We start from the raw sequence: 13078 nt of genomic DNA on the forward strand, positions 1-13078 counted from the left end.
GCACTAGAGCTATTGTGTTAGTTAGCTGCAGTAGCAGATCTCATTTGAAAACACCATAAGAAAATAATGTTTTAGTTTTTAATTTTGATACACCCAAGTTTTCCAAGTCTATGGAATTACACTATCTTTGAGGATTATTGCTCTCTGTAAGTCACAAACCACATAGCAGTAGATAAGGTACTAAACTGGAAAATCTGCTATTATTTGCTACAAGACTAAGCAAGCTACAATATCTCCTTGGGCCTCAGCTTCTCTGTTTGTTAAAAGTGAGATACGGGCAATTTTGTAACCATTCATTTCACCGTGCATGAAGATCTATTGATCATTCAACTAATTTATTGGCATCCTCATTTATTTTTATATTACCTTTGTGCTTTTCTTATATATTGCTACTCTTTTGAACCGATCTACATCAGACTTTAGGCTCCTGAACTACATGTAGACTACAGGTCGATGGAGGAGAGGACATTTGCTCTATCTCTGTTAACTACTGAACACACCTGAATCTCAGAAAAGATTGAGTCCAGATTCATATTTCAGTGCCCAGTCTCCTTCAAATCTATGTAGACTTGATGTGGTTTTGACTTTCTAGTGTATTTTCAGCCACATTATGTGCCTTTGGAAGCTTTCCTCCCTGTTTCCTTTCTCTTTGATTTTCTGTTCCGAGCCAGAAGCAGTCCAGCAGTAAATGAAACAGAGTAGGCAGTTACTGGGCTAATCTCATTTGTGATCTGAAGAAGACAATCATCTAGACCTCTTGACCTCAGCCAAATGCACAAGTTTCTCAAGACTACAGATTGCATAGTGAGACAGACTAATTCAGTCTTCTTATGTTATTTAATCTTTTAGAAACTTAACTGGAGACACATGAATCTGTATGGGAAAATTATTCAAAGTATTCTGCCTATAGTGACCTGGAAATTAGGATCAGTGCATTCAGGCTCTGTGTCAGGTTGATTGCTGTTTTGGTCCAAATATGGAGCATACCTCTCCTAGAAAACCTTCCCGTGGGAACAGAACTCATAAGCATCCACTACTAAAACAAACTCATTTGCATTCTTATGACACTTCTTACTCCTGGAAAGCTGAAGTTGGCTGAACTATTACAACTATGAAGACTGATGTTATTTCTTAACTATCTCTGTGGCTAAGGTAAGTATTTTGAAAACAGACACGTACACTAGCACTAGCGTCCCTAAGGAATTTCACTTAAACTAACCCTTTCCTTATATACTGTAGAATGGTAGAATAATTTTTAATGCATAAACACAATGTATATTTTTTACGATCTTCAGCATTCAGTTTCTTCAACATTTTCTATATACCTTACAATATGGCATCATTTTTGAGGATGACCAAAAAAAAATGTAAATACAAATGCTCACGTTACGTTCCTCACAGGGAATAATTTTATATTTTTTGGTGTGTTAAATTTAAAGCAACTCAAAGTATTCTTGTCAAAATGCATCCGTGCTAGACAGTCATATCTTTATGACAGTAGAGGTACTGCATTAGAAAGTTTATAACTAGATTTGCCCTAATTGTATGCTTTAGGACAGTAGCTACTTTACTGTCTATCACAGCAATAGCTAATACTACCTAAGTAGTCCAGAAAGGTAAACAGTATGAAATCTGCTAGAATTAATGGTGAACGTTCTTTGAAAACAACATTCTTTTAAGGCCTCTATAAAGGGTCTTTTAAAACAATGGGAACCCGTAGTATAATGGAAGAACAAAGTGGAGCATTCTTGCTCTGTAACATTTGTGTGACTAAGCTTTCTTCTGTAAGTATAGTGAATGCATGTAAATTTCAGAGGAGACAAAATATGATCTTAGACGTTATTTCTGTGCATTTGTAGTAGTAGCTGCAGGCTACCACTTACCTAAAATCGTCAACATGTTCTAAACATAACAGTCACAGGTCCGCGTACATTGTGAGAGTTCATGTGATCCTGGGGGGTTCAACAATATTTTCATGAGATGTCTCTGGAACTGCATGATTTGGGGCAGTGCAGTAGACAGCTGTAATAATACAAAGGTATGGTTTGTCACAACTGCAAAAAAAAGCAGTTTCCTGAGATTTATATTCAGTCTGGGGTCCTGAATATTAAAAATAAGTGAAATTATGTTTGTTAGCAGGTTCTTTGCAAGAAGTAATTACACCATCTCAGGGATGAAGAGGTATATTTTCTGGATTGCTCAGAGCAAAACTACTGGAAGCAATTTTAAGTTTGCCATTCTAGTGGGCTTGCATTGATCCAAGTATTATATGACTGGGTCTTTATTACAGAGAAGTATATGGACTTCCATAGTATGTTATATAGTATGTACCATATATAGTATACACCCCTAGGTGTGATATTTTTACACTGTAGTTGGCAACCAAGAAAGAATTTAATGTCGTTCATCTAGAACATTTTATAAAACATATAAACATGTCTACTCAATTACAGTCTGTGCAAGAATCCTGAATTAGTAAAAGTGACATTAAGATCAGTGTATGCTTACATAGGCAGTGCATTTTTCCCAGTGGCTCAAGCAATTGTGTCAACTTTCTGAACTGACCACAGGGATATTTCTTAGTATGTGAGATTTGGGCCAGCCTGTGGCCTGTTGTGTGCTCACAAGATGTTCTGAGGTTATTAATGGCAGAAATGAAGAGCTGGTTTTATTGTCATCTATGTGCCTCAGTACTCTCTCTTGATTAAAGGGTGCTGGTTTTCACTCTCATTGGCAAATATGTATTTATTCACAAGATGCAACATTTGGAAATTACAGGATCCCTGTCTCATATTTATCCCTTCATTTTTCATGTTGTTTGGAGGTTTAGAATTAACAGTAGCTTAGTGGCATAATGTGAGTCTTTGTTTAATTACTAGTTATTGAGCTGAAGTCTTTGTTTTACGTGCTGGCCACCTACCAGTTAAAGTCAGAAGAGACTTCTGATTGTTTTCAGGACAAGCAAAGCCACCTTTGTGTGTAGAACAAGCTGTATCCCTGAATCTTTGATTCAATGAGGAGTATTGTTAGATACTCTTAAAAAGATGTTTATTTTTATTTACAGAGGTAGGGTATGAGAGAGGTTATGCAGTTACTGATTCAGACACACTTCATGGCATAAGACAGTACACATGACTGTGCCAGTTCAGGAATCATGCAAACTGTGTGTGTATTTCCTGTCCCCATATTACATAAATGTTTTATCTTCCATGAAGAGATGGGCTATATCTTGCCATTGCTGTCTGTGTAAAACACCTAAGAAATTAATGGGAATTAATTTCTGAGCATTGTTTTTAAATCCATAAGTGACAGAGATTGAGCAACACCATTTCTCAAATTAAAAACTCTTTTTACAGTTCTTTTTATTACTTCTTAATTGTCTTGTTCCTCCTAACCATTTTAAATTCCTTTCTATATGGATATCTGTGTTATTTGGGCCCCTTTTTCCTTCTCCTTTTTTAAAGAAATAGAGATTAGTTCTCAGATGTAATCTTTAGGTCTCATTTTGAGTTACCTCATGGTACTGTATGCCCCATTGATATAATGCAACTAGCTTGAACCACCATGGTGAAGTCAATAGAATGTTCTTTAATAGAAACAGGGTTTTAATTAGGAAATGTCTGTAGGGATCCATAGGACAACACATTTTAAAACTTCCAATTTATTTTCCCTGTTTTTAAATTAAATTCCTGTACTTTAAATCCATTATTGGGCTTTTGAGGGTATAAGCAATTTCTGCATATGACAATAATGTGATAGTTAAATTGAAAGCCCTTGCTTCTAACAAGGATTTGATCTGATTTCTGGAACATCCATTTCTCAGTCATCTGAGGGGTCAGATAGACAGCTGCCACCACCCTATGTTTTCCAAGGGGCTTCTGCTCCAGAGGGATTATTCCAGACCACAGTACTATCAGAGGATTGTTGAAAATTCACCTGAAGAAAATTTCTGTCAAATTTCATTTATTTCATTATACAACATCCTGGTGAAGAACCAGCCTTATATGGTGCTCACCAAAATCATACTGCAATTTGGTAAATGCGTGGACGACTTCTCCACTTCTGTGATTGCCAATACATCTGTTTTGTTCTCTGTCACCACACATTTTTTATCCTCTCTCACCTGAGTCACTTGGTTGTGCACTGTGAGTTTCCTGACGTGTCCTCATCACTGCCTGACATATCTCTGATGGGGTGTCTCCCTTGCTTGTTCACTCAAGCTCCCCCCCACACCTATTAGTGCAGCTCTCTCTTCTCTCACACTTTCACACTTCTGGTTCTAGACAAATGCCAGCCAGGTTGCAACACTAGGTAGAGGAGCATGACCCCTTATACTCTGAAAGGCCTATGCCCCAAACACCAATAATCCATGAAACCTACTGAGACTTTTACTAATGAAAACAAAACCTCCTTCCTGTTATCCAGTTTTCCCTGCCACAGTCAAAAAAATGTTGGATTTCTCTCTCTGTTTCTGCTGAAGGGGAAATATTCCATTTTCGTTTTTGGCTTTTTCTGTTTTCCTTATCCCTTTCACTTGTTCTTCCTGTTATCATAGTCTTCATACTTGGTTCTCTCTCAATTTAATTTTTGCCTCCTGTTTGTGTGAATTCCACAAATGTTCCTTTTGTTAACTCTGGCAAGGAAGAGCAAAAAAAATCAATCTTTGCTTTCTCAGATGGGAGATCAGGGATATCCAGGCTTCTTCTATTCCAGTACTAATGGCAGAATCTTTGAGTTGTTGTATAGTGCCAGTTCAGGATTTTTTTTAAAATAACTATTATGGGGTTTATTAAATATGCAACCAGACAGTAAGACACTGTACAGTGTTTCCAAAAAGCGGGTGCCATCAATATCATAGCCAAATCCTCACCTGATGTAAATGAGTATTGCTTCCCTGAAGTCACATTCATGGATGAGGTGCTTGCAGTCTGGGTAGTCTCTTTGACTTACACATGTAGAATGGCCCTCCTCTTCTGCTATACTTTCCTCCTCCCCAGCCCAGGGATCTCAGCTTCACAGGAACCAGGAAAGTGAAAATACAGCAGTTTCCCTATCCACACAGAATCACTGCCTCCCCTCCATTCTCATGGACATTTACTCTTTACTTTTTTTTTTTTTTTTTTTTTGGCCTGCAATACAAGCCACAGTGAAGTGCATAACAGCTAACTGCTGAAAGGGTGCAACTGTGTAAGTTCTCAATCAAAGGCAAAAGGTGTAATCACTGTCTCTGAAAGACAGTGTAAATTTTATTGCAAAAAACTAAAAAAATTAATATTGCTAGAATCAATAACAACATTTAGTTGAATGTTGCCTATTAAAGAGTCAAAAACAGTCTTACTATCACAAGAAATGAATATGTGTCTGCGATGTGTTAAACACCAACTAGTCTCTTATACATGCAGGTACATAAGATCTATTGACTCCTTTAAATTTCTCTGAACGAATCAAGATAAAAGAGGTCTGCTTTTGCTTTCTGCTATTTCATCATAAATCTGGAATAATTTTAGAGAAGTTTCAGACTATCCTGCTGTTGAAAAACCAACTCTGATCCTAATTGTATGAACATCTTCATTATTACTACTACTATTATTGTTGTTGTTTTTGGACCATGAAATTATTTCATATATATGATAGAATAACAGAATGAATCATATTATAGCTCTAATAACAGGATTAGATTCAATTATGAAAAAGCTGGTGATTCCTAAGAAAGTCTTTAAGTAAGTTTGTTACTACAAAAGTTTGTTCAGGGTTGGAAAAAGCACTTTTGTTTCTTCTCCCAAAACTGCCCATCTTTCTCCATTATATTGTTTCAAATTTACAGGTTGTTAATTAGAGAGCTACATCCTAGAAATGCTTATCTTAATGTCTACTCTTTATGATAGTATTTAATTGTTCTACTATAGATATACTACCAAATACTACTAGAGGTAGTTTATAACTATTCTGATTTATTGACTCCTGAGACTTTTTCCTGCTGAGCTACATAGTGAATTCAAGTCAGCTGGCAACAAGATTAGTTTCCTTAGTTACCTTTCACAGACAGTGAATAGTACCCGTAACTAAAGTGGTCAGTCTGTGGATCCCAGTATACTATGGACACAGGCTGAAAACCACTGTTTTTTAAAAAAAATAGAAATGATTTGATAAAGTGGAATGGCTTGCTCCAGCTTCTTTATTTTTGAAGTCAGTATTGCAATAGAATTGTAGCCAATAAAACTCAGTCGAATTTCCAAAGTTATTGTTCATTTCAGACTGAGGCACTGGGTTAAGAATGTCTTGCAAGAAGTGTATTGAGGATTCTTTCGTACAGCTTTTTCAAAAATAAAACATATTTGTTTTAAATATTAGCATTAAGTACTGTTGCTTACTATTTTTACATTACTTATCTGCTGTTATAAATCTGATAGGCAAAGAAATTGATTGTAAATTGAGATTCACCAATTCTAAAAATATTTTTAATGTAAGGGGAAAATTACCTTCTGGATGGTCTGGTTTTGTTTGGTAGGGTTTGGTGGTTTAATAGGTGAAATAATTGCATATAAATAAAAAATGTGATAAATGGGAACATCTGTCATTATACAGGGATTTGAAACTTACACACCTGATCTTTTCCCATATCCTACTTCACAGACTTTTTTACAAGTGAAAGATATATTTTGTAACTGTATAGTTACCAAATTTTTATGTGCTATATATACATGTATTTATAAGGCCATATATACATGTGTGTGCTTCTAATTTTTTTCATAAGAGACAGAGGTTATATTGGCTGGTGCATAATGTCAGAAGAGTGGAAAAATCTGTTCTCTTTTAAATAGATGACTGTGTTATATTGCTGGTCTATTATGATTTCAGGACAGACAGTTACTCTTTCTTCCTTCCATCTACAGAGTGTTGTTGCACGGATCCTTTCCTGTTTCCAGCTCAGCCCAAAGTACAGAGCTAATCAGGATTACAGTGTCACTTAACACTGTGTTCAGTGTGTTTCGTGCATGGATATTGTACTCACTGGAACATTAAGCCTGCTTGATGCAGATTTTAAAGAACATAGATTAGGTGGTCACCTCAGCAGGCTCTTGAAGGCTCATGAAGCTGCCTTGGGCCCCAGGTGTCCCTGTGGGATGTGCCTGGTGCACTGCTGCAGAAATTGGCACCTGGACCCATGGCTGTTCCTTAGCTTGGGACCTGATTTCTTTGCATGCCCTCCTCAGACCCTTCAAGTCAACTCCAGCTTTGAGGAAGAAGGTCAGGACTCTTTCCCATCCTGTCTGAGGCCCTGGAAGAAAATGGCCTGCAATTTTCCACTCTGTAACATTGATTACTCTAATATTAGAGACTATTCTCATCCATGCTTGCTACTGGTAACACTGGGGACTATGTGCTTATTTTGACAAGATCCCATTTTTCTGTGTTTTAATTTGACATATTATCTAACTGTGAAAACTCTGAAAGACAATGATTTCCAGAAAGATACTTTTACCTGTGTTGCTCTTTTGCATTCACACAAGAGGACTGAAGTGCTTGTCATTTGCCTGTTTGATGGCAAAGTAGAGAAATGAATGGCCTTTGTTCCGTTAATTCTCTACAAACAGGCATCATCTGTGTTTCTACCAGTGTGTATTCATTTTTAGAGGCTTTCAGTCCTCCATACAGCTTCCAGCAGTGATGTTTTTCTTCTGCCAAAGCTATGACAGAAGTCAGGTTAAAACAACGGAAAGCATTGGGAAAAAAAGAGTCTAGATACTTACATGTTGCTGGGATTTCATTCTCTTGTAGTTCAGCTATTTCTGGCTCCTTTTTTTTAGCTGTCTTTTTTTTTTCTTTCCCTTTTCTGAGCTATAAAACACCAGAAGAAAAATGCGAAAGGTGTAATAATAACTGTATTATTTAGGCAAGAGCTTGACTGTTTTTCCTCAGTCATGTAGAAGGCATTGTAACAGAATCAGTTCTAAGTTGTCTTTCAATTTAGCCCAGCCTTTTAGCATGATGATTGTAATGGCTTTTCTGATGTCTGCACCAAGCTCCTGGGCCTAATGCTCAAAATGAATCCGTCTTTTTTTAGAGTGTATTGAAACCTAGATGCCTTCTGGGGAGATAACATTTCAGAAATGTACTATTTCAGAATAGTATGGTGCTTTCAGAATGGTATTGAAATGTGCTATTTCAGAAAGTACTGAATTACTGGTTTCTGATGGTCAGGTACTTTTGAACTGTGTCAGGCTGAACAGCTGAAGTGCTGTTTGAACTCTTCATCCTCATCTACCTCATGTTCTGTGGATAACAAATCTTAATTTTGTTTTCTTGTTGATGAGTATCATTGTTCTGAGATGAAAGAAGTAGTTTTTCCCCCAGCATGACCTCTTCTCAGTGCACAGAAAGGAGTGGGGTGGAGAACCTAATGACTCATAAGTGTAATAGCCAAATGCTTAAACTGCTCTCATCATGCCAGGTAACAACATTTTTGTGGCAGAGAGTGGCAAGGAAATGGGGATATCTTTATTGTGTGAAAGAACCTGTATTTGCGTTATTAGAACTCCACTCCTATGCCCTGAGCTATCAGTTTTCCACTTTATGATCCAACAGAGATTGGCACCACTGTAGAGATACTTTGTTCTAGTCTTTCAGCAGAAACAATACCTGCTGTTACTCCCAACTAGACAAACTGTCTCCTGCAGGTATGTCTTTGACCAGTAGCACACAGCACCTCCATTTGCTGGGGGGGAAGCACATTGTAACTAGGGGACTTAGCAAAAATAAGACATTCAGAAGAGCAGTTTAGAGACTCCTAAGAGTTCTCTTAGAGTTACTAGGATGTCATCTGTGTCCACATATTTCCTTAGCAGACCTAAAAGCCTGAGGTGTGTAAGGTGGCACAGAGAGTTTAGTGCTGTGTGAAGATGGCAAGATGTCTGCACTGGCTGGGCAGTTTTGAGAGTCCACACCAAAACAGGTGTGTGGTTCTCACTGAAGACCATGGTAAAGCTTCCACCTACTGTGAAGATCCAGGACAGGGGATGCAGGCATTTTAGCTATTTTGCTCTGTCATCCCAAGTGTCTTCTTATAGAGCCTGCACACACTCCTCTTACACACTGAGCAGCAGGTTGGAATACCATATTGACAAAGCAGTTTCAGCAGTGGCTTGGGGACATGCAGTCTTTCTCAAGTATTTGAACTGTGGATGAAGTCAGTTGCTTGATAGCACAGATTATGTGACTGCCTGAAGCACCAGAGTATCTGTGCTGGCACTGTTAATAGCAAAGCACTGCAGCTGGATCCCTACTGATTCAGACAACAGAGGACTGCCTTCTGTCAACAAAAGAAGCCTGTCTGAGAGAAGGAAGCTTATACACCCAACAGAGGGTAGGTCTGAGTGCCAATATCAAGCATGTCATGAAGTCACCAGAGCTGACAAAGGATCACAGTCAAATGTAATGTGTCACAAGTGCCAATTAAATGCTCTTACAGTTTAGTGCTTCACAGTCTAGAAGAAGAGAATGGGTCTAGCAGGCAGACTTTGTTGAATTTACTTTTAGTTTCTCAAGCATGTTGTTCTGAGGAAGCTGAAGGAGAGCTGCCTTGATGAATTTTGGCTTATAATGGCCTTTGCAATCATCTCCTGTTGTACTATTTCCATCTTCTACAAAACCTGGCAAATCTTTCCCCTGGAAATGCTCAATAAGCTATCTATCAGGACAATATTTGCAATTCTGCTGGAGAAAATCAGGCATTTCAATAATGACCTGCTGTAGAGCACTGACTAAAAAAAAGTTAAGGTTTTTTGTTCTCCTCCATCAATAAGAGTACAAGCATGCAAGAATAAAGTAGAAACTCATTCTTACTCTGGCAGAATATGAACATGTGAACCCAAATCCATCCAAAAATGAAGAAAAGTGTGAATAAAATGGATAAGTGAATATGAATAATCACAAAGGCCTCTTTTCTTTCTCTTGTCATCTGTTTATAAGCCCTTGGAACTTAATTCTGTTTAAATGTTGCTTCTTATAGAATGACAGCCTCTGGATTTCTGTATTATCAAAGAATGAATTAGATATGGCTTTGTTTCCACATCTGTGGGCTCTGCTGTGTTGGCCCACACAATAAATTGGGTGGTTATGTATGACTGAACCTGAAAAATTCAATCTTTTTTATGTGGGAAGATTACTTCTAATGCAATTTGCATATAAGGATAGGAGTTGCCTTTTTCCCACACCCGAGATTTTAATGCTTCTCTAAATTCTGATGCAGAAGTTGTAGCTTTTAAATTGGTTTAGTTGCTTCTTTTTAAATCAAGGGTGGTTTCAGAATGAGGTTACATTTATTCTTTCCCTGAGGGAAACCTGAGAAATAGGAATTTCTCTTGAGTTCCTTCTACTCCTGGGTGTTTGCTGTTTGCTTCTAGAGCTTTGGCTGAACCACTGATTCTCAATGTATTATGTCTGCTGTGCTGGTCAGAGTTTACAAGTAGTAATTGCAGAGAATCCTGGCTGGCTGGGAATGCTGGACTGATGGGGCAGATACTAAGGAGGATCTGCAAATCAGTTCCAGTGGATCAGTGGTAGAGAAGGCAACAAGCAACAGCAAACCACTGAGCTAGCCAGCCATATGCTTAATATGTTAGAAGGTGGATCTCAGTCACTTCAGTAGTTATATTTAATAAACAGTTGCAAGTTGTGTTTGGATCAAGTGCCAAGCAAGTACATTGATTGCTCATGTCACTGGACCTGCTGTTGTTACCAGCACAGTTACAAATTGCCTTGCCATTGTAAAAATCATCTTATGATTTTCAATTATAGTTGCTGACTGTGATGTGCTTGCACCTAAATTCCTTGGGACATAGGAGGATCCTGCCTGGCGCTTGGTGCTACGCAAGACTGCCTGTCACAGTATAATGTTGGCAGGCTGTGCCAGAAAAATGCTGAGGCTGCAAACTGTCATCATAAGGTTTTAGTGAACTTGAAGGGCAGATATCACTTCGGCAGGGGTTGTGAGTCCCTGTATCAGAGACACCAGTCCAGCTCCAGTTTGTTGTACAGCCTAAAGCTTGTTCTCTCCACAGTAATTTTAAGAGTACAACAGCTCTTCATCCTGATTGTAAAACAGGATTTTGTGCCCAGTTGAAACAGTGGCTCTGATCCAAAACTTTCTTCCCCTGAGCAGTGACAATCAACACAAGTCCCAGATTGAGCGCCACATTAATATCCATCTGAAGGGCAACTTTGTTTTTCTCAGATTCTCAGAACTTCTTGTTTGAACTGCAGACATGCCCTTTGAAAAACAGAGATTTATTTATAATTGGCTAGATTTGCAAGCTTGCTTTATTACATTATTTCCTGCCCAGAATTTCTTAATACTGAATAGAAATTATTATGAAAACTTCTTAGTTCAGGGCATTTCTAGGCTAGCAGGGCTGAAGCAGAACCTGTCATTGCTGGTCCAGTTTTATTTCTGGAAAAATTTGCTAAACTGAGCCAGAGTTCAAGTCCACAAGGGGAACACATACACACATAACATTTGTGCACGCACTCAGTGAGTTAGTTCCAACTCCTATTGTGGGACTTCCAGCGTGATGCCTTTAAACTATACATGAGCAGTTGCTCTGCTAACTTGATGACTATCTTTTTTCTTGCAATGTCCTGTAAAATTATTTTGCAAATATGTCTTCAAGTCAGGAATATCCCTATTTTTCTCTTTTTCCAACTCACTGGCTGTCAGTGGAATAAAAGTGGGAGTGAGGGGGAGAATCAAACTCAGCGTGAAGTATGGGACTTCAGCCTAAAATGTAATATGGAATCTTTACCTCTGAGCAGAACTGTGGTATCTTATGCCAGAAAACAATGCAGGCTCGGCCAACTAGGGATTAGCTGTTATTATTCTGGCTTTTTTTTGCTAACTTTTTTATGCTAAACCCATAAGGAGAATAAAAAATCAGCTCACTTTAGAGGTGGTAAAAAACTGGGCAGGGAGTTGGTACTCATCTGTGATTTCCCCACTCTGGTAGTGCATGGCTGATGTCTTTCATATACTGAGAGACCTCCAGAGCTCTGAATGAACTGTCTTTACTGCTATAAGGGTATTTAACTACAATAGCAACAAGATTCATAGGAACACCTTCATAAATATGCAAGAGCTTCATCCAAAGCCTATTGAACAATCTGCAGTTCAAGCCTCTGACCACACTTCAGCAATCTGAAACTCAAAAGGTTTCAGTGCGGAAAGTCTGTGCTTCATTACCCTGCTTTAAGGGGAAGAAGCTTAACATGTAATAGAAATGAGTATTAAAACTGCTTACTTCAGAACATTTCCAGGCATAACTTGTTGCAGTAATCCATTTTCATTCCTGGTGGGGTTTTCCTGCCCAGCCCTTTATGGATTGAAAAAGACTTCATCTCCCTAAACCCCCCAGGATATATTAAGATCAGGATTAGAATGCACTGAAAGAGGAAGTTTCCATCCCACAGAAACTTCAGAATTTTAACATTGGTTCTAGTTTCAAACCAAGACGAGGAGTTGACATTTCAGAGCTTTTCAGAGAGTGAAATATTCCCCAAGCTTCTGATTCAAAAATGTCAGTATTTTCTTTCAAACTGTGTCCATTACACCATTTCTCTGAGCTGTAGATTAGAGATACAATATCCCTATTCACTCCTTTGCCTACAAAGCTTGTGAAGCAGTATCTTCTGTGGTGCTTATTTTCATGATGAGCCGTCAACCATTCCTAGTCAGATGAGTATGCCCGTAGGTCAGTGTCTCAGCAGGCTTTTCTAGCTCTGCAGCCTAAGTGAATCTACTTTTCCTGGTAGCTGGGTCTCTCCTGTTGTGTTGCATCTTTGGCATCCCTGATAACAGCCATTCCAAAACCTGCCCTCTGTGTTTTGTCCATGTTAGGGGTGGATGCTGAAAGAAACTTCCTATTCTTGCTAACTCTGCATATTTCTGGGGGGATGGTGACATATTTTCACCCATACTTTCATCTTTTGCAGTGAGTTCTCTGCAGCCTTGATGCAGAATGAAAATAATGTTATGGAAATCACATATTTTCATTTCAACTCAGACAAAACTATGTTTCTTCTGCAT

General features: G+C 38.3%; 1 protein-coding gene across 1 annotated transcript in view; it reads left to right on the forward strand.

Moving 5' to 3' along the window:
- The window catches only part of ADAMTSL1 (ADAMTS like 1), a 215776-nt gene that overhangs the window by 57008 nt on the left and 145690 nt on the right, over positions 1-13078 (forward strand). The gene's annotated exons all lie outside the window — the stretch shown is intronic.

The sequence above is a fragment of the Strix aluco genome, chromosome Z, assembly GCF_031877795.1.
Source record: "Strix aluco isolate bStrAlu1 chromosome Z, bStrAlu1.hap1, whole genome shotgun sequence".
Classification (NCBI taxonomy): domain Eukaryota; kingdom Metazoa; phylum Chordata; class Aves; order Strigiformes; family Strigidae; genus Strix; species Strix aluco.